At 46.2% G+C, this 27,438-nt stretch overlaps 1 protein-coding gene across 6 annotated transcripts in view; it reads left to right on the top strand.

Moving 5' to 3' along the window:
* Positions 1–27,438, top strand: part of FOXP2 (forkhead box P2) — a 669,323-nt gene that overhangs the window by 90,901 nt on the left and 550,984 nt on the right. For all 6 annotated transcript variants that reach the window (XM_006122527.4, XM_075929528.1, XM_014573351.3 and 3 more), the window contains exon 2: positions 7,044–7,180. The gene's annotated coding sequence lies outside the window, so the exon portion shown is untranslated. The remainder of the gene's footprint in view (positions 1–7,043; positions 7,181–27,438) is intronic.

Below are 27,438 nucleotides of genomic sequence, written 5' to 3'. Positions count from 1 at the left end.
TCCAACTGAGGCCTAACCAGCGCAGAGTAGAGCGGAAGAATAACTTCTCGTGTCTTGCTCACAACACACCTTTTAATGCATCACAGAATCATGTTTGCTTTTTTTGCAACAGCATCACACTGCTGACTCATATTCAGCCATGTAACTTTGAATTATTTTGTATTGTATCATATTAATATTAATTACAAGGTTCTGGTCCATGACTAGAATCCTAGGTGCTATAGTAATAATAAAATTGGAGAATTTCTCTTCAGTGCCTAGTTCTGAAGAAAGCACAGAAGTGAAGGTGACAATCCTGCAACTTCTCTACAAAATCTTTGTGATCCCTCCCCATAGGCTGCTCTTTGATTGGGACATCCACAGTTACAATACTATGAAATGTCAAACGTAGACATCTGAAAATGTGTAATTGACAAACTGTGAAATGCTATAATCATGAAATTGATTAAGATGGACTGTGAATTTGATAGGGCCCTACACATAATCATTTGGAATGGCCTGACTTAATATAAATGTGCTCTGGAGATGTTTTCCAGCATCTTCTATCGCATAGGTCTCCTGCAAAATTCAGTGGTTTTCCAGTGGAAATCGAATTTAAATCAAGTATTAGTATGTATAATGGGGCAAATTTTACCCCTGAAGTAATGTCTTTGTCTTAAATAGTGTTGTGCTAGGAATGGTACTAAGCCAATGCATGTGTAAAATAATTTGATCAGGAAAAAGTATAATGTTCTATTCTATTGGTAATTCTCACCAAATATGGTCTCTATTTGCAATTTGGAGACTGTTGATCCTCGTAGCCATGATTTAAGTAATGGGTTCTCAGCCAGCAGATCTCTGTCTTTGCTAGGTATCTAGGGCTGTGTCTATACTGCAGCCTTTTGCCAGCAGAGAATATGCTAATGAAGCACTCATTAGCATTTGTCGTGCTGTCGTTTGCATATTCTCTGCCGATGCTTTTTGCACAAGAGGTTTTTGCGCAAAAACAAGCAGTGTCGATGGGTCCGTTTTCCTTTTGTGCAAGATCCCTTATGCTTCAAAAAAGGAGGTATGAGGATCTTGCACAAAAGGGTTTTTTTGCACAAAACGGACCCGTCTACACAGGGCCAGATGGAGGCGTGAGAGAGCCGGGCAGCTGCCCAGAACACCAACCGATGAGGGGTACCTGATGGCAGCTGTAAGGGGGCGCACGGCATCCCTTACAGCTGCCATCAGGAGCCACGTGCCCGGCTCCAGCAGCACCAGCCCCGTGGCGCTGGCCAGCAGTGCTCTTCCCCTTACGGCTGCGGGGCCCTGCACCGCCTGGCACACGCGCCAGCAGCACTGGCTCGGCCAGGCAGGGCAGTGCATGCGCCGTGCACCCCGGGGGCGGGCACCAGGCTGCACGCCAGCGGCCATGACCGGCCTACATGTGCTCTGAGTGCCCGGGGGGCGGGCCCCGGGCTGCACGCCAGCGGCTGTGGCCGGCTCGCGCATGCACTGTGTGCCCCAGGGGGCGGGCCCGTGCATGCTCCCTACGCCCGGGGATGGCGCCACGCTCCCGGGCCCAGGTCGCCAAAAGGGCTCGGGCCAGCCCTGTGTCTACACTGCTTGTTTCTGTGCAAAAAGCGTTGGCAGAGAAAATGCATGTGACAGCACAACAAATGCTAATGAGTGCTTCATTAGCATACTCTCTGCTGGCAAAAGGCTGGGAGAGGATGAGCCACAACGCTCGGAGGGGTGGACTTATTTTTTTTTCCTGGTGTGAAATGGCATATTGGTATGAAAAAGGCTGAGAACTACCATTTTGGGTAACTGGGAATAAAAGTACACAGTAAACATGTGGTTGTGCGCTGTTATATTCTCCTGCTGCTTTACTCTTTGTTATATTTTTGCTGAGGACAATATTTTCCACTTTTTTTTTTTTCATTTCAAAGGATTCATTCTGGGTTGTGGTGTAATACAGCACCATGTCACCTAATTTAATGTACCCAGAGTGCATTTCACTAAACTTTTGTGCAGAAGCCATCTTTGCTGAGATAGCGGCACTTACACAGTCACATTAATTACTATTATTTACTATTTATATTATATTAGGAACTGGAGGCTTCAACAGAGATCAGGCACCTGTTGTGCTAGGTAGAAATGCTGTGGTAAAGGACAATCCCTGCTCAAAAAAGGACAGTTTCTGATAAATGGAATTTTTGGTTTACTGGTAATTCTGAGAGGGAAGCAGTTGACACAATCTTTTTTTCATTTTTCTTTTGTGTCGAATCAAAAAGCAGAAAAAATTAGGCCAAGTTGAAACAAGAATTTTTTTCTACCTGTGTCTAAAATTTTTGGTTTTTTATTTCAGGCATTCTTACAAAAGCAAATGTGGAATAGCCTCACACAGCAATGCAGAAAGCTCCTTCTCTAGCCTTGTGGAAGAGGTTGAGACTATTGTCTCCCTTTATAACATTTAGCAAACTGGTTAGGGAACTCAGAATGTTGGAGACCCTGATTCAATTGTGTTACATCTGATGTGGAGAAAAGATCTGAACTTGGGTCTCCCACATTGTAGGAGAGTGCTTTCACTACTGGGCTATGGAATGATCTGGCCAGGCTGCTTTCAGTTTCCCCTATTGAAGCTGTTTCACTTTTTATAATTGAATATTCATTTGCACATGGCCCTTTACTTGGGTCTCTCACATCCTAGGTCAATGCCTCTTCAGGTTAAAGAATCATTCTCATGCTCTTTCCTGGTCCATTGGCCATTCGTTGTCAGTTATAGTGGCAATTCATAGTCAAGAATAGAGTGTATGTAAAAATATGTCTCCCTATTTCTACTGAAAAGTTTACATTCTAAGTAGACAAGACTACAAAGTGTTGATGTATAAATGGGAACACATTGGAGAAAGTACTTTCCTAAATTCAGATAGCAGGTCAGTGGTGTAGGCAAGAATGGATTACTCATTTTCTGTCTCCCAGTCTGGCGCAGTGTCGAGAGAGCCATACTACAGGCAGTCCCTGGGTTACATACAAGATAGGGACTGTAGGTTTGTTCTTAAGTTGAATTTGTATGTAAGTCGGAACTGGCGTTCAGATTCAGCTGCTATTGAAACTGACCAGCAGCGGCTGAATCGGACACACCTGGGGCAGAGCAGCTGGGGTGCTGCTGGGTTGGTCCCTCAGCGCCGCTCCTCAGCGTTACTGGACCAACCAGGCAGCACCCCAGCTGCTCTGCCCCAGGTGTTCCCAAGTCAGCCGCTGCTGAAACTGACCAGCGGCTGACTACAGGAAGCCAGAGGCAGAGCTGCTCTGCCCCAGGCTTCCTGTAGTCAGCTGCTGAACAGTTTCAGCAGCGGCTGACTTGGGGACACCTGGGGCAGAGCAGCTGGGGTGCTGCTGGATTGGTCCAATAGCGCCGCACCTTGGTGGTGTGGGACCAACCCAGCAGCCCCTCAGCTGCTCTACCCCAGGCGTCAGCGAGAAAAGCCTGGTCTGCTGGGGGGGGGGGGGGGGCGCACTAGCTGCGTTCCCCCCCCCCCCCCCAGCAGACCAGGGAGACGTGGAGTGGCTTTTCTCGCCGCGGAGGATTCGGGTGGCGGGACCGTGGCGCATCTCGGCGGTCCCGCCGCCCGCGTCCTCCGCAGCGAGAAAAGCCGCTCCACGTCTCCCTGGTCTGCTGGGGGGAAGCGCCCCCCCGTGCCACCGGAGGTGGCGACAGTGAGGGAGGCACCCCGCACTAGCGGGCCCCCCCCCCAGTTCATAACTGGGGGTCCGACTTAAGTCAGACTGACATAACCCGGGGACTGCCTGTACTCAAATTCAGCTGCTTGAACTAACGGATAAAACCTCATTAATAGTTATAAGATGTGACAGGGCTTACTGTCTATCCTCTTTTGCAGGTCTCCATCCACTAGAGCAGGGTTGGGGAACCTTTTTTGGGTCGGGGGTCAGGGACCCACAAATAAATCAGTCAAGTGAAAAGTGCAAAAAAGGACACCGCCCCCCCCCAAAAAAACCCCTCACTGATGTGGCCCCTGACTGAGAAGCAGAAAGATGTTCCTCACATTCCCCCCCACATTCCCCTTACACACCAAAGCCTGGAAGATCCAGGCTAATTGATTTTGTGTGCTCCAGCCCCATCGGGGGAACAATAGGAGTGGCTGGAGTGCCTGCCTGGACTCCCCAATGCTGCAGAGGGGTGTGTGCGGAGCCCCGAGCTTCAGGGGCTGGTTCCAGGCCAGCTGGAGGCCAATCCAGCCCCCAGGCCTTAGGTTCCCTACCTCTGCACTAGAGGGAGTAATTATTATACAGCCAGTCTCCGAGTTGTGAATGGCCATGTTATGACCGTTCGCATTTACGACCAAAGCTCCCATGGAGCGGTCGGAAAGGCAGTCCCCGAGTTACAAACGTGACCTGCGCTTACGAACAGCATGGTCACTACGTAACTCAATGGGGTCTGAGTTACAGCCAAGTGTTTGGTCCGTAATTCGTTCATAACTTGGGGAGAGGCTGTACTGTACATATTTTGACCCAGTATATTAACCTGGCAAAGGGCAAAAATATATTTATAAGGCCAAATTCTGTGCTGCATTGCGTAGAATGAACAGTGATATACATAGCTTTAGTCGTATAGAGAGCTTTTAGTTTTTTCTTTTTACATGAAAGTCAGGTGTTATTTTATGGAGTTGCAAGAGGGTGTATACTGATATCTGAGCAAAGTTTTTGTTAGTTGTAGGTTTTTTCTTCATGTGTAGTACAGATGTGTTAGATATGGAGACATTCAGTTCATTAACACAGAGAGATGTGTTTTTCCATGGAGAATTTAATTTGGTTCTGCTATTATGCAGAATAGTGTGAAGGGCCTGGTATATTCCTCTGACAAATCTGGCATGTATGGAGAGAATTAATTAACATGGGTTTCCTGTAAATGACATGCTATGTTATGACAGCAAAAAGTTTTTGTTCCTGATATCAGTCATTCACTCTGCCAGTTCAAAAAGCTTCCCTGAAGGGATATACATTGATCTGCAAATATCCAAAATACAGCAAAAACATAGTTGAATTCTGGAAATTAAAGTGAAAAGGATATGTGTTCAAGAATAAGAAGAAATATTAAAATACAAAATACTTCGTTTTAAAGATTTGCTTAGCAAGGAAACTGGATTACACAGAAGCTGACCAGCCTCTGCGTAAGAGTTGAGCCATATTAGAAATACAATAGGTGAGAGCAGGGACTCTAAAAGATGAAATCAGCTGGGGACTTAGAGGGCCAAAAATCTCTGTCTCTTATTTCAGCTACTTTTCATACAATTGGCCTGAGAGATCAGGATCTAGAAAATTGTTATTTTTGCTTCTTCGTATTTTTATTTTGAGGGATCCAACTGTTTGGATGAGATTGTCTCAACTTTAAGCAGATGTTTGCTGCCTGCTTTCTGGGTTAAAAATTAAATGAGTGTGTTGGCATACTGTACACAAAATGGCAATGGGGAATGATGCTCTATGTAACTTAAAAGAACCAGTTATGTACTTCTAGTCTGAATTAGTGACATTATTGTTGGACTGAGTCTCCAGTGCCCTGCATCTTGTGTAGTCAATTACATTAGTGTAAAGTTGGCATAAAATGCTATCCAATTCGCACTTGTTTTTCATGAGGTAAATGATTACATAAGGCATAGTCAACAGAGAACCAGGCACTGTAAGTTTGGGATAACAAAAGGAGAGCAATTAAAAGTAACAAGAATATTTATTTGTGATAGGTAACTCTCAAAATAGAACATTGGTTTGGATGAGCACCTAAAAGCTCAGGTACTTATGCAAAAGGGGGTTGGAAATAGAGAATATGTTTGTTTGCAGAGCTATGTTTAATTTGTTTAGTTTCATCATGAAATAGGTGAATGATTTGTATGTTTTTAGGTGGTTGATACTAGAAGATGCATAACACTGTAGGGATGTAAGCGACTAGTAGAGTCACTACTTGACTAATCGCTTCCCCCCTGCCCCTTGCTGCCTGAATATCAGAGGCAGCAAGGTGGGGAAGCAGGAGTTGGTGCTGGGGGAAGTTGGATTAAAAGCTGGTTTCCCCCCAGCACTATCTCTGCGGGGGACAGGGGCAAGCAGAAGGGCAACCTCTGGGACCTAGCACAAGCCAGGACTCAGCTGTTCTGGCTCGCGCCTGGTCCCAGACCACTGCAGTTCTGCCTTCTAAGGCTGTGTCCAGATTCAGGGTTTTTTTTGAAAAAAGTAGCCTTTTTTCAAAAAAACTTCACCTGCGTCTAGACTGCAGCCGAGTTCTTTCTAAATTAAATCAAAAGAACGCGGCTTTTCTTTCGACGGCGGTAAACCTAATTCCACGAGGAAGAATGCCTTTTTTCGAAAGTGCTCTTTCGAAAAAAGGAGTTCTTGAAAGCAAACGGCTTTTTAGAAAGAGAGCATCAAGACTCACTTGCTGCTTTCTTTCGAAAAAGCGGCTTGCTTTTTCGAAAGTTACGCGTGCAGTCTAGATGCTCTCTTTCGAAAGAGGCTTGCAGTCTAGACATAGCCTTAATGTGGTAAAATCCTGGTAACTCTTACTACATTTAAAAAGCAGAGCCATAATGATCCCCATTATTGACTCATTGAGTACTCGATGAAAATGCTATCATCTACTCGATTAGCTTATTAACTGCTATTTAACATCCCTAATTCACCCACCACCGGCCAAGTGTACCACACATGCAAGGTTCCCTCTAAAACTGCTTGGAGCATGGTTTGCATCTGCTTAATGAGCCCCACCCAGAGAGGGTCCCTACCGCCTGGGAGAGACTCACTGCTCTGTCGTCAGCAGGGAGATTCTGCTGTAGCTGAGGGAGAAGTGCCCCTCCCCAGCCAAGCACCTCAGTTTGCAGCAGCCCTAAACCCCTTGGCAGGGCTCATTAAGCAGCTACATGGTGGTGCTATGGCACAACTTAGAGGGAACCTTGCATATACATATATAAATATAGTTTTCAGTAAATACACTGAACTATATTTAAAATTATTATAGTCATGTGACCCAAAGTGACAGACTTACACCTTTCTCCTTTCCTTTTCCCTAGGTAATTTAAAGGTTGAGGAAACTTCATCCCTATCTGTTGGAGGAGAGAAATACGTTCCCTGGAGGAAAAACCAGTGTAAGCAGAAAGACAAAGTTTCCCTCAGTATAAGCAGGTGAAGAAGTTGGCCCCAAGGAGATGTAAGTGATTTATAATGTATCTGTGGCTGCTACTAATGTGGGTATTGTGTGCTGTGCATACTACAATACTATTGAATGATGTTGTTTAAAAAGTTAAATATAGTATTGGAAAATGTTGTAGTAGTTTCAGAAAGTTTGAAAGTGTGCCCTCATGGGTATGACAGTCAGCTCTGGAATATTAATTTTTCCTCTCTGGTAAGTGGCATAATTTTTTTCTTTTTGTGGAAATTGTGAACTGAGAATAAAAATCCAAAGCGTACTTTTTTGCCACTTTATAACTTCAAACATTTAAGTCACTTTTAAAAAGAGAAGAGACATAATTTTTTGTTAGTGAATAGTAGTACCAGCCTTGGAGGTAAGAGGCTCTTGGGCACTGCAAAATGAGAGAACACTTCTCTTTTTACTTTGCTGGGTAATCACTGATTCTGAATCTTAAATCTCATTCAAAGCTCTGCTTTACTGCACTGTTAATTATTTTGGTTATTGGACACTACTGCTTTTTTACTGTTTCCTGTTGAGCATTTCACATTATGGAAGAGAAGGATCTTTGTCTGTCTGTCTTTCTACCTACCTACCACAATAGGAAACATTCACAAACTAATAAGAAGTAAACAGATGTCTTTTAACTCCTTGTACTAAAGATTATGAGGTAAATGATTTTTTAAAAAATATCTATTGATATTTTTGAAAGCTTTAAAAATGTTATCCTGACTTTTGTCAGGCACCAAGCATTACACCCGGGTTTGATGGCATCATGTTAACTCTGTCCTTGGAGTAACGGGCATGTGTGAACACAATAATTTCCATTCCCAGTAAAGTAGAATATGGGGTAAGCTTTTCAGAGTGTGTTTTCGGAGGGGTGGGAGAAGTAGGAGGCAAGCTTTGAGCAACATTGCATTCTGTGCCAATTTTTAATAGTTTTATTCCCCTCTCTTGATTTCATTACTCTTTCCATGTAGATTTTATCTCTGATTTTAGCTGCATCTTCAGTAGTTGTCTGTAAGTTTTAAGAGCTTAAAAATATTATTCATTTTTATTTTGTAGATGCTGATAATATACTGGGCACATATAACATAAAAGTCCATTAAAGTTAGCGAGAATACTACCTTTGACTTCAATGGGTCCAGACAATAATTAAAAGGAAATTCATAAACAGAACCTAGCTTTAGTTGTTGAAAAATAATACATTTTTTCTTTTGTGTGTGAAAGAGACGGAATGACTAAATTATTATCCACTATATAAAAGAGACAGAAGTATGCAAAAATACCGAGGGAGTGATGAATTCACCCTAGCATTCTTAAGGAAACTAGATGAAGCAATCTAATTATGATCTCCAAGAAATTTTGAAGGGTGGGTGATGTCCCAAAAGAATGGAGAAGGGAAAACATACTACTAGGGATGTAAAATTCCATTTAATCAGTTAACCAGTTCAATGTTAAGTTTAACTGGTTAACCGATTAAATGGGAGGTGGATGGGCGCTGCTCTGGCCAGGCTGGAGTTTCCCTGCCTGCGGCATGCTCAGCTGGCCCACCATGGACAGTGGCTGCTCAGGCTGGGTTGGAATGCCTCCTGCCTGTGGCAGGCCCCATGGGGTTGGAGCAGGGAGCTGCTCCAACCCCCACAGGTTAACTGTAACCGGTAAGCATTACCTGTTAATTGGTTAACCATTCACATCTCTACATAGTTCCTGCCTTTAAGGAGATCAAACAACACTAGGGGTACATCTAGGCTACATCCCTCTGTCGGCAGAGGGATGTAAACGAGGAACATCGAAAGCGCAAATCAAGCCGGGATTGAAATATCCTGTGCTTCGTTTGCATAATTGCGTCATGGTGCTCTTTCGAACAAGTGCCATTTCAAAAGTAAAACCGTGGTCTAGACGTGGTTCTTGACTCCTCATTGAGGAGTACAGGATCTTTTGAGAAAGCCTGCCATTTTCAAAAGAACCGCGTCTAGACTGCAGTTTTACTTTTGAAATGGCGCTTGTTCGAAAAAGCGCCTGAAGCATGGGATATTTAAATCACCGCTTCATTTGCGCTTTCAAAGTGTCTCATTTACATCCCTGGGTCAAAAGAGGGATGTAGTCTAGACACAGCCTAGGTAAATTATAGACCAATCAGCCAAGGAAAAGTCAGATGTATAAATACAAAATGGGGAATTGCTGGCTATATAGTAGTGCTACAGAAAAATAAATTGGGGATTTGTAGGATTGCAAATAGCATCTGACCCATTATGTGATTCAGTTGTGAAAATGGCTCTCCCCCTCACCGCCCTCTGGTTCTCAGAGCCCTCTGCCCCCTTCAGCCCCCATCTGCTCTCCCACTCTGGCTCCCCACATGTCGCTGACTCGCTCTCAGCATCCCACTCCCTGCAAACCCTGGGTGCTGGCAGCAGCTTCCCTCTGCCCCAGGCAGGGACTCGCAGCCAGCCCTGCAGGGAGCAGCCTGGGGCAAGCCCCTGCCCTGCACACAGGCTGCCCTAGGCACAGAACTCTCTGGGCAGTCAGATCTCACCTTCTCCCCACTGGAGAATGGGGTGCTGCCTGGGAGCAGAGCTTGGGGTCCCAGCAAAGGGATGCCAGGCTGGAGTCTCTGCACTGGGACAGTCTCTCTGGGACCAGTACCTCAATATTGGTACACAAGACAAAACTCACTCTGCACATGGATGGAAAAATCTTAAAGGGAGCACTGCTTATCAGTACCAAATAAAGTAAAACTGTTACCTCCTGTATCTTATATAGAGCACTATTCCTTTTCCATTCCAACTGGCTGCAATGGAAGCATTGATTCGGGCCCTGCTTACAATGAAGTAACTCTTGCTATGTGAAGTGATATTTTTGTTTTTTCCCCTGTATGTTTGAACGTCATAGGCTAAAAAATTGAAATATTTTAGTTTGTTTTTCTTCATAATATACTTCTTTATAAGGAGGAAGAGGAAATGAATGAGTAAAAAATGCATCTTATTTCATAGTTGATTTTATATTTTTGTCCAATATTGTAGGGAGCAAAAGATCACACATCAAAAAGTTTGCTGCTAGAACCACCCTTTTACAAAAAGTTATTTTTGGCCTTTGTATTTAAGTAGAAGTGACTAGACTGCGTGTTTTCAGGTTGTCTGAAAATATAGAACAATCTGACACTGTATTGGATACTGATTATATAGTGTTCAACATTAAGTCTGAGTTTACTAATAATTACAATTACCACTCTTAGATTTTTCCTGTAATTAAAATGATGGCAAATGTTGCCTTTTTAATAGCAACTACTGTTTTTAACTTATGATGATACCATACAGACTTCATTGTTTTGCTCGTTTGATAGTTTTAGCTTCTGTAATTCTGGCTTGTGTGATCATAATAAGTCTATAAAAGGCCAGAGAACGTATTCATTAAGCAATTTTTTTTGTACAGAGATTACATGTGTGTATGATACAATTGTATAATGTTGTAATTTGATAGCTTTTATTTATAACTTGCAGAACTGGATATACTCTTATATTGTACTTACCCATGCATATGGGCTAATCATAGTGTGTATGTACTATTTTGAGTTCCTCACTTAGAGCGCTTCACTTTTGATCCTTTTTCCCCTGGCTTTTAATACACACATTTTCTGTTTGCTATAGCTCACCATATTCACTGATATCACTAAAACTCAAAGATGTAAATACACCGATGCAAAGCAAAGCTACAATGAATTTTTTATTTCAGGAATCTTTGTTCAAGCTGAAGTAAGGATTCACCATCTAAGGAATGTTTGGAATTGTTCACTGTCACCAACTGCACAGCAAAGTCAGTCTATGAACTATCTTTAAAATGAGAGAAGTGCTCCCCATATTAGTAATTTCTAGACAAGAACTTTATTATATTAACATGCCCAATCATAAGTGCCTATTGATAGGCATGAAATGCCTATCAGTACTATGATCTCAGAAATGGTTAACTGTGTACTGTAAACCTGGTCAGAACATTTCCCTAAGAACGTCATCGTCATCTCAAAGCTTTTTGCCTCAGATCCCCACCTAGTATAAATAATTGCAGATCTACTGAAGCTGGCTCTGTGTTGAAAGTTGAGTTTATTTCCTCCCCATATTTGGACAACATTGTTTGAGGAGTTATATATATTTTTCCACTCCACTAGTTTAACTCTGCCCAGCTGTAAAAGTTCCTCTGTAATATAGAGCCTAGTTTTGAAAAACGTAAAACTCCAGTTCAGCCAAACTGCTTCTGTGGGTTAGTGTATGTACGTGTCTGTATCAAATTTCTGTTTTTTTTAAAGTGTTAGTCAATGCCTATGTTGCACTATCTCTCTCTCCATCCATTAATAACCATTAATAGTGTTATGTGCATGATATTAATATGATGTACCCAGCATTATGCAGGTTCTTAACTTGATCCATTTCTGTTTTTCTTCATTAAATCATTACTCTGGGATGGGACTGGGGATCAGGGCTCAGTATGCAGGTTGCCTCAGGGAGAACAACCCCAGATCTCTCTTGCTGCAGCAGCTTGGGACCAGGTGAGAAGTGCCTCTCCATGGCCACTGCAGCACCAGTGGGCACAGTCAGGGGAGAAGTGCATGTCAGGTCCAGGTTCATCTGCCCTCTGGGCAACCCAGACAGAGTGAGGAATGGAATAAACTGCACTTTCCCCTTGCTTCCTGAGGAAGGGGAACAGCCAGCAAGTTTCCTGTACAAATTGTGTGGGGTGGGAGTTGCAGCTCCCCTTGCCCTCCCTAAAGGCACTCAACTCCATCCTGGACCCAGCACCCCTTCCCCCGGGCCAGAATCTTATCCTGTACTGATATTCCATCCTGGATCCTGCACCCCAACCCAATGACCCAGGTCAAAACCCCCTCCTTCACCCAAACTCCCTCTCAGACCCCATGCCCTCTCCTGCACTCCAGTCCTCTATCCCAAGCTCCCTTCTGCACTTAAACTCTATCCCAGACCCCAGACCTCCTACATAAAAAATGTGTGCCCACTTACCAAAATCCTGGAGAGCTCCACCATCAAAAACTATTTGTCCACCCCCAGAGTACAGAAACCTGCTCAATGTCCACCAGGGGAACCGCATTCAAGGCAGATGTAACTGAGCAGAGATTGCCATGTTAGTGGGTTCCTAAGTTTTATTGCAAGTAAGGAAACTATCATGTATTAAAGCCATTTCCATCACTCCGAGTTACAAAATTTCCATAGCACTTCAGCTTGACTCAAATTTTGAAGGCTACTCAAAGTCAAATTTCTATCTGGGTAGAAAGTGAAAAATATTTTGTCCATTGTCTGAAATAATAATCTGTCAAGGATGAACTAGATCAGGAGTGGGCAGTAATTTTTGGTGGGGGTCCATTCCAGGATTTTGGAAAGTGGTCAAGGGCTGCACTTTTCTGTGGAGGAGATGCGGGGTCTAAGGTGGAGGTTGGGTACAGAAGGGCACACGGAGTAAGGGACTGGGGTGCAGAAGATGGTGTGAGGTCTGAGAGGGAGTTTGGGAGATGGAGGGGTTTTGACCGGCCTGGGGGAGGGGCTCTAGGAGGGAACTGTGCCCTGGGAGAGGGGGAAAAGTGGGTGCAGACTGCAGAGGGTTTGAGTGTTGACCTGGGGCAGGAGATTGGGGTGCAGGGTGTGGGAGGGTGTTTGAGTGCAAGAGAGAATTCTGGCCTGGGGGAGGAGTTGTAAGCGGAGTTGTACAGGGTTTGGGAGGGAGTTGTGACCTGGGGCAGGGGGGTGCAGAGGATTTGGATGGTGGCCTAGGGGAAGGGAGTTGTGGTGTAGGAGGGGCAGGTGTGCCAGAGGCAGGCTCTGACTGGAAGGTGCTTACCTATGTCAGCAGCCCTGCAGTACCCTCAAGGCAGGCTGGGCTCCCTTCCTGCTGCAGCCCCAGATCACTTTAAACTGCAGGCTTGTTCCCTCCATGTGGAGCTCAGCTCCAGGAAGAGAAAGAGACTTGTGCTGCCTCAATCCCCCCAGCCAATTTTTCAGCTCCTATTGGCTAGTTGTTTCCAGCCAATAGAAGTTAAGAGATTGGCTGGGGTCAATTCCTATTGGCCGTTTGTTTCCTGCTTATAGGAGCTGAAGATTGGGCTGGGGACCGGGAGATCCCACAAAGCCTCCCCCTCCCTACAGAGCAGAGGGCCACACAGGCCACACTTTAAAGAGCGGGCAACTATGTGCCTGAGGTTCCTGGCAGGTTGGTCTGCATCTGGTGGCTTGGCAGGCTGTATCAGGCTCCTGGGCCATATTTTGCCCAGCCCTGATCTAGATGGTGTTTGGTCCTGCCATGGGTGCAGAGGACTGGAGTCTTGAGAGCCCTTCTGGTTTTATTATTCTATTCTTCTTCTTCAAGTGATTGCTCATGTCCATTCGAATGAGGTGCATGTACGTCGCGTGCACAGTTCCTGGAGCATTTTTTCCCCAGCAGTATCCGTCGGGCCGGCAGGTTCCCCCCCTGGAGTGGCGCCGCTGTAGCGGAGCATAAGTACCCCTGCCAGCCCTCCCCTTTCTCATTTCCTTCTTACCGCCCCTGTTCTTGGAGCTTGCTGTCTTGTGCAGATCCCAGCTTGTTATCTTTGCCCTTTGGCAGTTCTTTGTTCTCAAGTAGTTGTGGATAAGTAGTTGTTAAGTACTTAGAGCTAGTTCTCCTTTGAACCCCCCTCTTCTCCCCCCTCCCCCGATGGTGATGCCAGGCCCACAGGGTTTTAAACCTTGTGCAGCTTGCATGAACCCGATGCCCAAGGGAGACCCCCATGAACAGTGCCTTTAGTGTTTAGGGGAATCTCACCTTGCAGATACCTGCAAGATCTGCTGGGGGTTCAAGCCACGTACCAAGAGGGAAAGGGATTCCTGTCTGAAGTTGCTCCTGATGGAGTCGGCATTGCAGCCCGCATCCTCCAGAGAAGCCTCCATGCGTAGTGCACTGGCGTCGGTGCGGGAATGCGTTCTGACCTCCCCTGCACCGTGGTACAGAAGATATTGGCACCGCGGCACCGATCTCAGTCCCTGGCACCGAAACGGGTGAAGGAATCCAGGGGAAGATCACCTAAGTGCAAGGCTCACGGGGACCGGCACTGGTGGAGACACTCCTGGCACCATCCTTGCCTGTCCAGCCCCACAAGGGGATACAGAAGAGGAGAGAGACTTCGCACAGGGCCGGGAGCCCTGGGCCTATCCTGGCCCACTGCCCTCCATGCCGGAGGCGTTCGAGGCAGCTCAGGAACTGATAGAGCTAACGACCTCGCCTTCCTCACCCCCCCGCTTGGAGGGGTCTTCGACTTCATTACCAGAAGCCTTGGGGGTACTGGCGGTCTCCCCAATCCCAGCATCCTGCCAGCACCAGTAGAGTTGAGGGACCAACCGTCACTGCTGGCCACAACGATATGGGGTCAGACTGTGTTGGCACCAGTGGAGGCTGCATTGGCGGCACCGTCTCCTGTCCGGTCGATCCCTGAGGCTTTGCTGCCGGCACCCATCTGCCCTGCGGCCCCATTGGCCGTAAGGGCACCGGCACTGAGGCCGTCATCGCTAGCCCTCCTGAGTGACGGCGGGGCTCGAGACAACGAGGCTGAAGGCGTGGACCTCCTCCACAACCTACTGACTGAACCCAGAAGGCGGAAGCGGCCCCTGCCACTGGTGATACGCCCAGGGCATCCAAAATGGCCAGGGCTGCTGCACCTGTGGCGGCCATGTCTGTTCAAACCCCTGTGGTGCCGTCCGGTGCCAAAAGCGAGATCGGAACCGTAATTACATGCGAGAAGCTTCTGCAGAACGCAGAGACTCCGCCTCGGATTCCAACGACAGCTCAGATGCTGACCCCAGCAGCGCTGTCGAGGGTTGACCCTGTATCGCCTCAGGCCTAAACTGTGCCATGGACTCCAGCTTCCCGGCCTGGATGCAGGCTGGGGCACCACTCAGCCCCCTCCCAGTCTACCCAAGCAGTCATTTTGAAGGTGCTCTCGGGGACTGCATACTGATATCCTCCATCTCCCCCCCCCCCCATTTGGGGACTGGTTGTCCCACTTTGCCCAGGCTTGGTCAGTCATCACCTCGGACAAATGGGTGCTGGACATAATATCCCGAGGGTATTCTATCCCCTTTCCTGGACTCCTACCCCTCCCTACCTCCCTCCCTGTCCCTCTTCAGGGACCCGTCTCACAAGGCCCTCCTCAGACAGGAGGTCCTTGCGCTCCTGAAGAAAGGAGTGGTGGAAAGGGTACCTTCCCACTGGGAAGGCAGGAAGTTTTATTCCCACTATTTTATTATTCCGAAGCCGAAAGGAGGCCTTCAGCCCATCCTGGACTTCAGGGTCCTCAACACACACACAAAAAAGGAGAGGTTTCGGATGGTGACCCTTGCCTCAATCATTCCGGTGCTAGACAAGGGAGATTGGTATGCGGTCTTCAATTTGAAGGACGCCTGATTTCATGTTGCAATTTGGACAAACCACAGGAGGTTCCTCCGGTTCGTGGTATCCCACCAACACTTCCAGTTTGCTGTCCTCCCCTTTGGGCTGTCAACGGCCCCCAGGGTTTTTATGAAGTGTATGGCGGTGGTGGTGGCCTTCCTCAGGCAACTTGGGATTCAAGTATTTCCATATTTGGACGACTGGCTTATCAGGGGTCGGTCAAGAGACCAGGTAGTCGCGTACATAGGGTTGGCACGGTCTCTCTTTGACAGACTCGGACTCGTCGTGAACAAGGAAAAGTCAAAATTGACACCAACACAGAAGGTAGTATTCGAGGGGGAGGCCCTGTGCACCTGGAAAGGGCACGCTTACCTCCCGCTGTTCAGATACCAAGCGATCAGGACCCTAATATCCAACTTGCGGCAGTCCCCGTTGACAACGGCGCGGTCGTGCATGAAACTCCTAGGACACATGGTGGCTTGCACCTATGTTGTCAGGTACGCCAGACTGAGGCTCAGGCTGCTGCAGGCGTGGTTGGCGAAATCGTTCAAACAGGCCACAGAGGGCTGGGACCAGGTCCTGACTGTGCCGCAGAATGTCCTCACCTCACTCAATTGGTGGACGTTAGAGAGTGATGTGTCCACGGGAGTTCCCTATTGTGTGGAGCTGCCATCGGTCCAACTCATCACAGGCGCCTCTGATGACGGCTGGGGGGCACACCTACAGAGTCACAGGATGCAGGAATTGTGGGATGTTGCATATAAATGTCCAAGAGAGGATGTTGCATATAAATGTTCGGGAACTGAGAGCGGTCAGGAGGGCTTGTGAGGTCTTCCTGGCCATGGTCTTTGGGAAACTGGACAACACAGTGCCTGTTTTCTATATTAACAAGCGGGGGAGCTCGATCGTCCCCTCTGTGTCAGGAGGTGGCTCTCCTTTGGGAGTTCTGCATAACCCACTGCATCCAGTTACAGGTGGCATACCTGTCGGGATACGTAAATACATTAGCAGATTCACTGAGCAGGTGCTTCAGAATCCACGAGTGGTGCCTGAAGGAGGAGGTTTTAGCACAGCTTTTCCAGTTGTGGGGTTATCCCCTGGTAGACCTATTCACTACTGAGGGGAACAGGAAATGTCCCCAGTATTTCTCTCTCCTGGATCCGGGAGCGGGTTTGAAAGGGGATGCCTTGACCTCACCATGGCCTCGAGGGGTGCTTTACGCATTTACCCTGTTCCCACTGGTTCCCAAGGTGCTTACCAGGATCAGGCTGTTCAAGTCCCGGGTAATCCTGATAGCCCCGGACTGGCCCAGGCAGTTTTGGTACCCCATCCTGTGGGAGATGGTGGTGGCCAGACCTAGTCACTCAGAACAGGGGTGGGGGCACCCTGTACCATCAGGATGCCAAGTTCCTCCACCTGACGGTGTGGCTTATCCATGGCTGAAACCCCCCGAGAGAGCTTGTTCGCGGGGGGTACAGGAAGTTCTTCTAGGAAGTCGGAAGCCAACCACCAGACGGTCGTATGCCGCCAAGTGGAAGCGGTTTTCGGTCTGGGCTCAAAGTAAGGTAGTCTGCCCCTCCTAGGCCCCTGTTCCAGTGGTCCAGAACTACTTGTTTAAGCTGTGGCAAGCGGGCCTGTCCACACCATCGGTGCAGGTGCATCTAGCATCCCTAACGGCATTTCATGAGGGGTCTGGCAGTAGGTCACTGTTCTCTGACCCCCTAGTGAAAAGGTTCCTAAAGGGTCTCGACAAGTTATTTCCTCATGTGAGGGCCCCGGTGCCGCAGTGGGACCTCAACTTGGTGCTAAACAAGCTCTTGGGTCCCCCCTTCGAGCCCCTAGCATCCTGCCCACTCAGGTTTCTGTCGCTCAAGGTGGCATTTATAGTAGCCATAACGTCAGCATGTTGGGTATCGGAATTGCGTGCCCTGACAGTGGAGCCCCCATACCTAGTGTTTTTGGCAGACAGGGTTCGTCTGCGTCCCCACCCTGCGTTCCTCCTCAAGGTGGTGTTGGCCTTCCAAGACATATACCTCCCGGTTTTCTTTCTCCTGCCCTAAGGAGAAGGTGTGGCACTCCCTTGACGTGAAAAGGGCGCTGGTGTTTTATATAGATAGAACGAGGCCATTTTGCAAGTCATCACAGTTGTTTATTGCCTATGCTGAGCGGGTGAAAGGGTTAGGCCCAAAGGCTGTTAGGGTGGATATCCTCCTGCATTAGGGAGTGCTACGCTCTGGCGCACAGTTTGAACGAGGGTGGTAATGTAGGCAACCGGAGTTGAAAACGAAGCCCGGGATTTGAATTTCCAGGGCTTCATTTGCATCTCGCCGGGCGCCGCCATTTTTAAATGTCCACTAGTGCGGACTCTGTGCCGCACGGCTACACGCGGCACGGACTAGGTAGTTTGGACTAGGCTTCATTTGTGAAACGAGGAGTAACGGTAGTTCGGAATAGGAAGCCTAGTCCGAACTACCTAGTCCATGCCGCGTGTAGCCGCGCGGCACGGAGTCCGCACTAGCGGACATTTAAAAATGGCGGTGCCCGGCGAGATGCTTCATTTGCAACTCTGGTTGCCTACATTACCACCCTAGTTCGAGCTAGGGTGGTAGTGTAGACATACCCATGCAGCTGCCCCGCATGCCAGCGCATTCCACTAGGGCTCACGCTTCGTCCGTGGCCTTCGGGGTCCAAGTCCCGATCCTTGCGATCTGTAGGGCAGCTATATGGTCCTCTGTCCATACATTTATAGAGCATTATGCCCTCACTCAATAGGCATGGGAGGATTCCACCTTCGGTGCAGCGGTGTTGGGCTCTATTCTGTAAAACAAAAATGAAAAGGGAGAGGGATGAGTGGCACGCTATAGTGTTACGTGCCTGCTGTACCTACCTGTTTTGAGTTTTTGTTATTTTCTATGGTTGCACTTCTTGATTTAAGTTCTCGTTTGTCGTTGTTCTGTTGTTCTCGTGTGGTTGTTCTATTAGCTAAAAAAGGTGGCTCCAACCCCGACCCCGCCTCCGGTGGGTTAGCTGGGAAGTCACTTCATTCGAATGGACATGAGCAATCACTCAAAAAAGAAAACAGGGTTGCTTACCTGTAACTGTTGTTCTTCAAGATGTGTTGCTCATGTCCATTCGATTCCCCCCCTGCTTCCCCTGAATCGGAGTTTTCTGGCAAGAAGGAACTGAGGAGGGGGAGGGTTGGCAACGGTACTTATGCTCTGCTATAGTGGTGCCACTCCAGGAGGTTACCTGCTGGCCCTACGGGTACTGCTGGGGAAAAAATGCTCCAGGAACTGTGCACGCGGCGCGCATGCACCTTATTTGAATGGACATGAGCAACACATCTCGAAGAACAACAGTTACAGGTAAGTAACCCTGTTTTCCCTTCCCGTCCCTTCCCTGTAAGAATAATACTTAGTAACAAGGATAATAAGTGGCTATACTCATTTATAATTTGGAACAAAGGGCAAAAAAGAGAAAATACTTTGTTACAGTCTCCTCTGTCTCATCCTGCTTAAAATGGATGGGAAAGTGGGTGATTGGCAGTCAAGATTGGATTGGAAGACTGTCGGTGTTCCTTCCTTTCTGCTTCCTGACAGGTGGGATCATGTTAGTATAGTGAGAGAACTTTCCTTCAAAATGGGGAAGAGAAGGAGAGCGTGGCAAACTGAATTATTGGTTGTTTTTTTTTCTTGTCTAGGTGGGGTCAGATAAAGATGTACCTTTTAGAGGATTGGATGTCAAGGCATTTCACAAAAGTTATGACTTTATAGACTTTATAGACTCTAATATGTTATGTTTCATTGTAGGGGTTTAGCACTGAGCCAGCTAGGAGCTGCAATATGGTATAGAACATGTATTTTATAACTGAATGGAGTATAGTGCATATATCAGTAAACCTTTTGTAGGATTAAAGCTGTTTATTAATAGATAACTGTTATGTCCAGAGGAAAAAAGGGCTTTTTTGTGGGGGATCCTTAGGGACATAAGGTACTGCATATATAATAATAGTACTGTGCACTTCATTAGGGGATTTCAAAGCACTTTATAAACATTAATGAATTAAGTAACACAACTTAATGAAGTGTGGAGTGCCAGTAAGACTGCTTAAATCATTAGCTGTGTTGCTGCAGAGGAATGAAATCTCCTTTGCTGTATTTTATGTCACTTGTCTGTGCTAGACATGAAGAAACCAAAGCACAGAGAAATTAAGTAACTTGATGCAACACTAACTGCAGAACCTATGGGACGATCCAACTCCTATCAGAGTCAATAGAAAGCCATTAATTTCAATGGTAGCTGGATCACTCTTCTAAGTACCTTGATTACTAGTCCTATTCTTTAGTCAGACTATCTCCCTCCATTAACCATGTGGAGAACATGTCCAGTACTAGAGCTCTCAATGGCCTGATTTACTCACCAGGAAGAAACTGGTACTACTGAGTTCTTTCAGTAAAAGGAAGTGATTCTAGACACCCGGATTAACTTTTCTGTATCACTCAGCACTGTTGATTTGAAATGTGACATAATTTTATGGACAATAACACTAATTGTTTTGCTACTGTACTGCATTTGATAGATGCATATTTCTAGTGTAATGTTCTCATGTTGGTTTGGATGTGCTATCATGCATATATATAAGATTAAACATTGTATTTGTATGTGGGGAAGCAATTATTAAATTCATTTTGATTAGCATTATTGTTACGAGTAAACATAAGCAGCTCTTCAGGGAAAGAGCTATTTACAAAAGATGGCAATTTCACTAATACTGTGGTTAAGAAGTGTAAGAGCAGAAGCCATCTGTTTTGTGGAAGCCTAGACTAATTAAATAGTTATCCCCAACAATGCTATTTAGGGCTTCTTAAATATTCTATATGTAAAAAAAAAAAATATGGGCTTGATGAGAGAACTATAAAAAAGGACTTAGTTGTTTAAACCTATAGTACTGACTGTAGTGGGGATATGATAGAGTTCTATAAAATCATGACTGGTATGGAAAAAGTGAATAAGGAAAAGTTATTTGCATATTCCCACAATAAAAGAACTAGGGGTCACCAAATGAAATTAATAGGCAGCAGTTTTAAAAACAAAAGGAAGTTTTTCTTCACTCAGCGCACAGTCAATCTATGGAACTCTTTGCCAGAGGATGCGGTGAAGGCTAGAACTTTAACAGGGTTAAAAAAAGAGCTAGATAAGATTCATGGAGGTTAGGTCCATCAATGGCTGTTAGCCAGGATGGGTAGGAATGGTATCCCTAGCCTCTATTTCTCTGGAGAGGGGTGACAAGGGAAGGATCACATGAGGATTACCTGTTGTGATCCCTCCCTTGGGGCATCTGGTACTGGCCACTGTCGGCAGACAGGATACTGGGCTAGATGGACCTTTGGTCTGACCCAGTATGACCATTCTTATGTTCTTAGCGTTGCCTTATAAAGTATTTATTCTAAGTTGTCTCAAATAGCCACCAATCCATTTAAAAGTTATCAGTAATAATTACAAAATGTTCTTAAACATTATTACTGTTCTAGACTTCATACTAAGTAAAGTCTTTTGTAGTGAAATGAGGAAATTGTTTCTCTCTCTCTCTTCTTTCTCTATATTAACAAATGCAAATGTGTAGGTTCTCAGTTGACACAATTTTGGCTAAAATCTTAGTTTTAAATAGAAACTGGGTATGGTTATGCTAATAGATCCTCATTTGTAATTTAAACTGCAGCTGTTAACATTCAATAATGGTGCCATACATCAAGGAGTTTTCTACAAAAACAGAAAAATATTAATTCTTCACCCTCAGATCTGCAAATCCAGACTGATGGGATTTTAGCCCTTCATCTTTTAGTGACAGGCAGTAACATCAGTGGAATAAAACTAAATTTTGATCCCCTTTCTCTCCACCTCCTTTCCCCAATTTCACTCTGACTGAAAAAAAAAAGAGAGGCAACTTTAGCTGATTTTCTTGTGCTAAAAGGAAGGGAGAGCTGTGCTATCACCAGGTCTTTTAGAGACGACAACTGCTTCATTGGAAGAGTTAAATGATGCTCTGATTCCCAAGGTGCATCTCCTGCCTTCATTTACAAGGAATATGATGGAGGTGATTTTCGAGATCTTTACTGAGGCAGAACCCAAAGACAGAACTGAGAGATTCCCAGCTATCCATTCTGAAGAAGAGTAATTATATTTTCCATTTAAGGAAGCAGAGGAGTCTCAACAGATTCTTCCAGATTATTTCCCCAGTTTAGTTTTTGTTTTACAAGCAAGGAATTTGAAACAATTCATTACATATGTATTTTAGTAAGTTAATCTTAATAATCATCCCAGACATGCATACATTAATGTAAAGTCCTACACAATGTATGAAGAAAAAGATGCCTTCAGGTATTTTGAAGTTAAGAGCCTACTGTATCTTTGTAAGAATTAGGCTTGAGGCCCTACAGCTAAATTCTCCAGTTCCTAAACTGTCCTCAGGCTGCTAATAGCTGAAGTCTGATAAGGCTCCATCCTTTCCTATGGTTGAAAATACCTGACAAGAGCCATATGTAACCCACACACTTAGGATATGTCTACACTCACAGCTTCTTGTGCAAGTACAGCTATTCTTGCGCAAGAATCTGCAGAGCGTCCAAACTGCCCGTCCGGTCTTGCGCAAGGAAATTTACATTACGGCGTGGTAAGAGGGGGCTTCTTGCGCAAGAGCTATGCTCTTTTTTATCAGGTGTAAGCCCTCTTGCGCAGGAGCTCTTGCACAAGAGGGCAGTGTGGACGCTCGGCAGGGATTTCTTGTGCAAGAAAGCCTTATGGCTAAAATGGCCATCAGAGCTTTCTTGTGCAAGAGAGCGTCCACACTGCCATGGGAGCTCTTGTGCAAAAGCACATCTCGCACATGGCAGTGTGGATGTTTTCTTGCATAACACTTCTTGCACAAGAACCCTTGTGCAAGATGTTCTTGCGCAAGAACCCGGCAGTGTAGACATAGCCTTAGTGTGGTTACTGAGCAATGCAAGTGATACCTAGACCACAGCAACAGTTCAGATTAAGAGACCTCTACAGCATGGGTTGGGAACCAGCTGGCTTTTAGCTCAGAGGGTAGAGGCTCCTATACTCTGCTTCAGAGGTCCCAGGTTCAAATCTGTCCAAGGTGGAGGTTACACATACATAAAATTTATCCATGTGATCATATAGATAGCTATAAAGAATAAGGAGCAACAGTAAGCAAAAAACCAAGACAGCCCAGGGGTATTATCCTGTTCCAGTAATATAATGTTACCCTTTTTTGTCCAAGCAATTAGATAAGCTTTGAGGTGTGGCAGATTGTTCCCAGTAAGAAGAACTGATGATTGAAGCAAGTATTTCTTGTATTTACAAAGAATGTACACAAAGTCCTGTTTGTTGGAACATAGTAGAATCAATCAGAAAGTAGTTGCTTTTGTAATTCCAAGCCTGATGTTTTCCATCCAACATTCTGCTCCAAAAGCTCACTTTCCCTCTTTATTTTCTTCCAAGGCCATGCCTCTAGGATTTATTTTGTATCATCATTTTCTGCTGCTTTTTGCATTCCATTTGACACACAGACATACACAGCTCCATCTATTAATACCTAACCCAAATATATCAGTCTAGGCTGGGGTGGGCAATAATCTTTGAAGGAGTGCCACTTCAAAATTTTTTGAAGTGGTTGTGGGCCAGTTGAAAGGGGCGGGGCCTCGGGCAGAAGGGGCAGAGCCTTTAAATAACAGGAGTTGAAAGGGCTCGGGACTGCCAGGCATCATTAGCGGGGATGGGAGCTGCGAGCCCTTTCAACTCCTGCTATTTAAAGGGCTCACTGCTCCTGGCCTTGCTGCTAGCACGTTGCCTGGGAGCCAGGGATGCGGGAGCCCTTTCAACTGCTTCTATTTAAAGAGCTTGCACCTTCATCATAGAACCATAGAATACTAGAACTGGAAGAGACCTTGAGAGATCATCCAGTCCAGTCCAGTCCAGTCCCTTGCCCTCATGGCAGGAGCAAGCATTGTCTAGATCATCCCTGATAGATGTCTGTCCAACCTGCTCTTAAATATCTCCAGTGATGGAGATTCCACAACCCCCCCATGGCAATTTATTTCAGTTTTTAACCGTCCTGACAATTATGAAGTTTTTTCTAATGTTGAATATTAACCTCCCTTGGTGCAATTTAAGCCCATTGCTTCTCGTCCTATCATCAGAGGCCAAGAACAATTTTTCTCTCTCCTCCTTGTAAAACCACTTTTAGATGCTTGAAAATCGCTATCAAGTCTCCTCTCAGTCTTTTCTTTTCTAAACTAAACAAGCTCAGCTCTTTCAGTCTTCCCTCATAGGTCACGTTTTCTAGACCTTTAGTCATTTTTGTTGCTCTTCTCTGGACCTTCTCCAATTTCTCCACATCTTTCTTGAAATGTGGTGCCCAGAATTGGACACAATACTCCAACTGAGGCTTTATCAGCACAGGGGGTTCGAACCAGTGGGGTTTTAAAAATGGCGGCTCCCCGCTTATGCAAATGAAGCCCGGGAAATTCAAATCCCGGGCTTCATTTGCAAGTGCGGTATGCCTACATTACCCCGCTAGTTCGAACTAAGAGGGTAGTGTAGACATACCCCGAGTTACGCGGATCCAACTTATGTCGGATCTGCAGTTACGAACTGGGATTTTCTCGCCCCGGAGGACTGGAGCGGCGGGACGAGAAAAGCTGCTCCCCGTCTCCCTGGTCTGCTTCCAGATCAGCGCCACGGTCCGACCCGGGTCCTCCGCGGCTTTGCTCGGTGTCTCCCTGGTCTGCAGACCAGGGAGATGCTGAGCAAAGCCGCGGAGGACCCGGCCGGACCCGCGGCGCTTCCAGCTGATCTGGAAGCGGTCGCGGGTCCGGCCCCGCGTCCTCCGCCGCTTTGCTCCCCGTCTCCCTGGTCTGCAGACCAGGGAGACGCCGAACAAAGCGGCGGAGGACCCGGGCAGACCAGGGAGACGCCGAGCAAAGTGGCAAAGGACCCGGGGCCGGACCCGCGGCCGCTTCCAGATCAGCTGGAAGAGCCGCGGGTCCGGCCGGGTCCTCCACGGCTTTGCTCAGCATCTCCCTGGTCTGCAGACCAGGGAGACACCGAGCAAGGCCGCGGAGGACCCGGGTCAGACCGTGGCGCTGATCTGGAAGCGCCGCGGTCCGGCCCGGGTCCTCCGCCGCTTTGCTCCGTGTCTCACTGGTCTGCTGGGGGGAGACGCAGCTAGTGCCCCCCCCCCAGCAGACCAGGGAGACGTGGAGCAAAGCCCGGGGCCTGTGGTAGAGCAGGTGGGGCGCTGCCGGTTGGTCCCGCAGCACCGCTCCTTGGCGCTACTGTACCAACCCGGCAGCACCCCAGCTGCTCTGCCCCAGGAGTCCTGATTCAGCCGCTGCTGATCAGTTTCAGCAGTGGCTGAATCAGGACGCCTGGGGCAGAGCAGCTGGGGTGCTGCTGGGTTGGTCCACTAGCGCCGAGGAGCGGCCGCGCTACTGGACCAACCCAGCAGCACCTGAGCTGCTCTGCCCCAGGCGTCCCCAAGTTAGCCGCTGCTGAAACTGACCAGCGGCTGACTACAGGAAGCCCGAGGCAGAGTTGCTCTGCCCCGGGCTTCCTGGAATCAGCTGCTGATCAGTTTCAGCAGCAGCTGACTTGGGGACGCCTGGGGTTCTTAAGTTGAATCTGTATGTAAGTCAGAACTGGTGTCCAGATTCAGCCACTGTTGAAACTGATCAGTTTCAGCAGCGGCTGAATCTGGATGCCAGTTCCAACTTACATACAGATTCAACTTTAGAACAAACCTACAGTCCCTATCTTGTATGTAACCCGGGGACTGCACTTGGGTGGTGGCAACGGATATTTTATTCCCAAAATCGAGGTTAAGATTTTTTGGGGAAGTTTTATACCAAAGCCTGGTAAATAAGGTTTTGGGGTACTTTTGCTGGTCCCCACTTCTGCATTTATCATGCCAGAGTGGGGAAGAAGCCATGACAAACCCCAAGTAACATTGTCTTGTGCTGTACGGAGAGATCTGCACAACACAAGCTCATAAAATCATCCTTTCCCTCAATGTGGAAAGAGATGTGCAGTTTTTTGCTCCCCCCTCCTCCCCTGCTCCATGTGAATTGTACAGACTGGGATTTGTAATAAACAAGAAATAAGTATATTGACCACAAAAGGTATATTTTAAGTGATTATAAGGAATAACAAACAGAACAAAGCAGATTAAAAGAGTAAATAACACTAAATATGAAAACTAAGCTTTATCTATTTCAGAAACAGGTTACTAAAAAATGTAATTTCTTACCCTAAATGTTGCTTAGGCAAGTTCTGGAATTTCTGTGGTTTAGAGTTCAAGTTATTTCACTTTACAGACTAGACCTTGTCTCAGTCTGAACTCATCCCTGGCCTTTCCTTGATTCCTTCAGGTGTTCTTAACAGTCTTTCTTTTGAGGCAGATAGGCAATGGAGAAGAGTCTTAATTGCCCTTCTTCCCAGCTTTACATAGAATTTACATAACACCTTTGTTTCTACTGGAAAAGTTCCAGCAGTGTTCAAGAGGTATTTGCAGGCTAGGGCTCTACCAAATTCACAGCCATGAAAAATGAATCACAGATTGTGAAATCTGGTGTCCCCCTGTGAAACCTGCTCTTTTGTATGCGATTACCCTATAATATACCAATTGCGGGAGAGGAACTATTTTTTTTTCAAATTGGGGGTCCTGCCCCTAAAGGGATTTGCAGGGGATCACAAGGTTATTTTAAGAATATTGCAGTATTGCCACCCTTACTTCTGTGCTGCCTTCAGAACTGGGCAGCCAGAGAATGGCGGTTGCTGACTGAGGGCCCAGCTCTGCAGGCATCAGTGCAGAAATAAGAGTAGCAATACGATATCATGCCACCCTTCATTCTGTGCTGCAGCTGGGGCAGCTCTGCTGGGAGTGGCCTTTGCAGCCACTATTCTCCAAGTGCCAAGCTCTGAAGGCAGCACACTACTGTCTGCAGCAGTACAGAAATAAGTGCAGCAGTGCCACAATCCCCTCTGCAACAACATTGTGATCCCCTCACACCTCCTTTTTGGCTTAGGGCACCTACAATGAAAACATTAAATTTCACATTTAAATAGCTGAAATTATGCAATTTGCAATCTTTAAAATCTTATGACAGTGAAATTGACCACAGTTGATTGTGAATTTGATAAGGTCCTAGTTATACCATATTCATATCATAACAGTGTTTTTATGAAGAATATGGGGTATAACATCACAGTGATGAGTGGACTTTTTTCAGATTTCTTCAATAGATAATTTTGCTGTCTCCCCTCCCCTTCTTTGAGTAGAATATTTTGAAGAAGATTTCAAAGAGATTGTATTTTTTTCTCCCAGCCCTCCTGTAGAAAGATGCTGAGGTCAATCAAGATTTACAGAGGATTCCTGCCTTCAGTTGTGAAAAGAACAGAATTGTGATAATAGATTCAACAGGTTTGAGAGAGATATGGTTGTTCAAAACAGATTGCTGGGCTCTGTTGATCATGGAACAAGTATTCTGAACAGTATCTCCTTTTCTAATCTTTTACACTGAGATAAATGTGTTACAAATGAAGTGGAGGGATAATATATAATAGGACTTAATCCTACAAGCATTTGCCGACAATGCTTACTGCTTTCAATAATTCCATTGAACAAGGGAACTCGTGTTCCACTGAAAACTGTTTACAGGATCAAGATCTTTCTATTTTCTTAGTTGAATCTCATTTGTTTTCTCCCATGTCTCTAATTATACCGTGTCCATTTATAGTAATTCTCCATCCTGACTGGTGTTTGCCAATGAAAATCTGCCTAATGCTGATTCCTGCAG

The sequence above is a fragment of the Pelodiscus sinensis genome, chromosome 1 (assembly GCF_049634645.1).
Source record: "Pelodiscus sinensis isolate JC-2024 chromosome 1, ASM4963464v1, whole genome shotgun sequence".
Taxonomy (NCBI): domain Eukaryota; kingdom Metazoa; phylum Chordata; order Testudines; family Trionychidae; genus Pelodiscus; species Pelodiscus sinensis.
The sequence above is the reverse complement of the archived record's forward strand: the minus strand, read 5'-3'. Positions and strand labels throughout refer to the sequence as shown.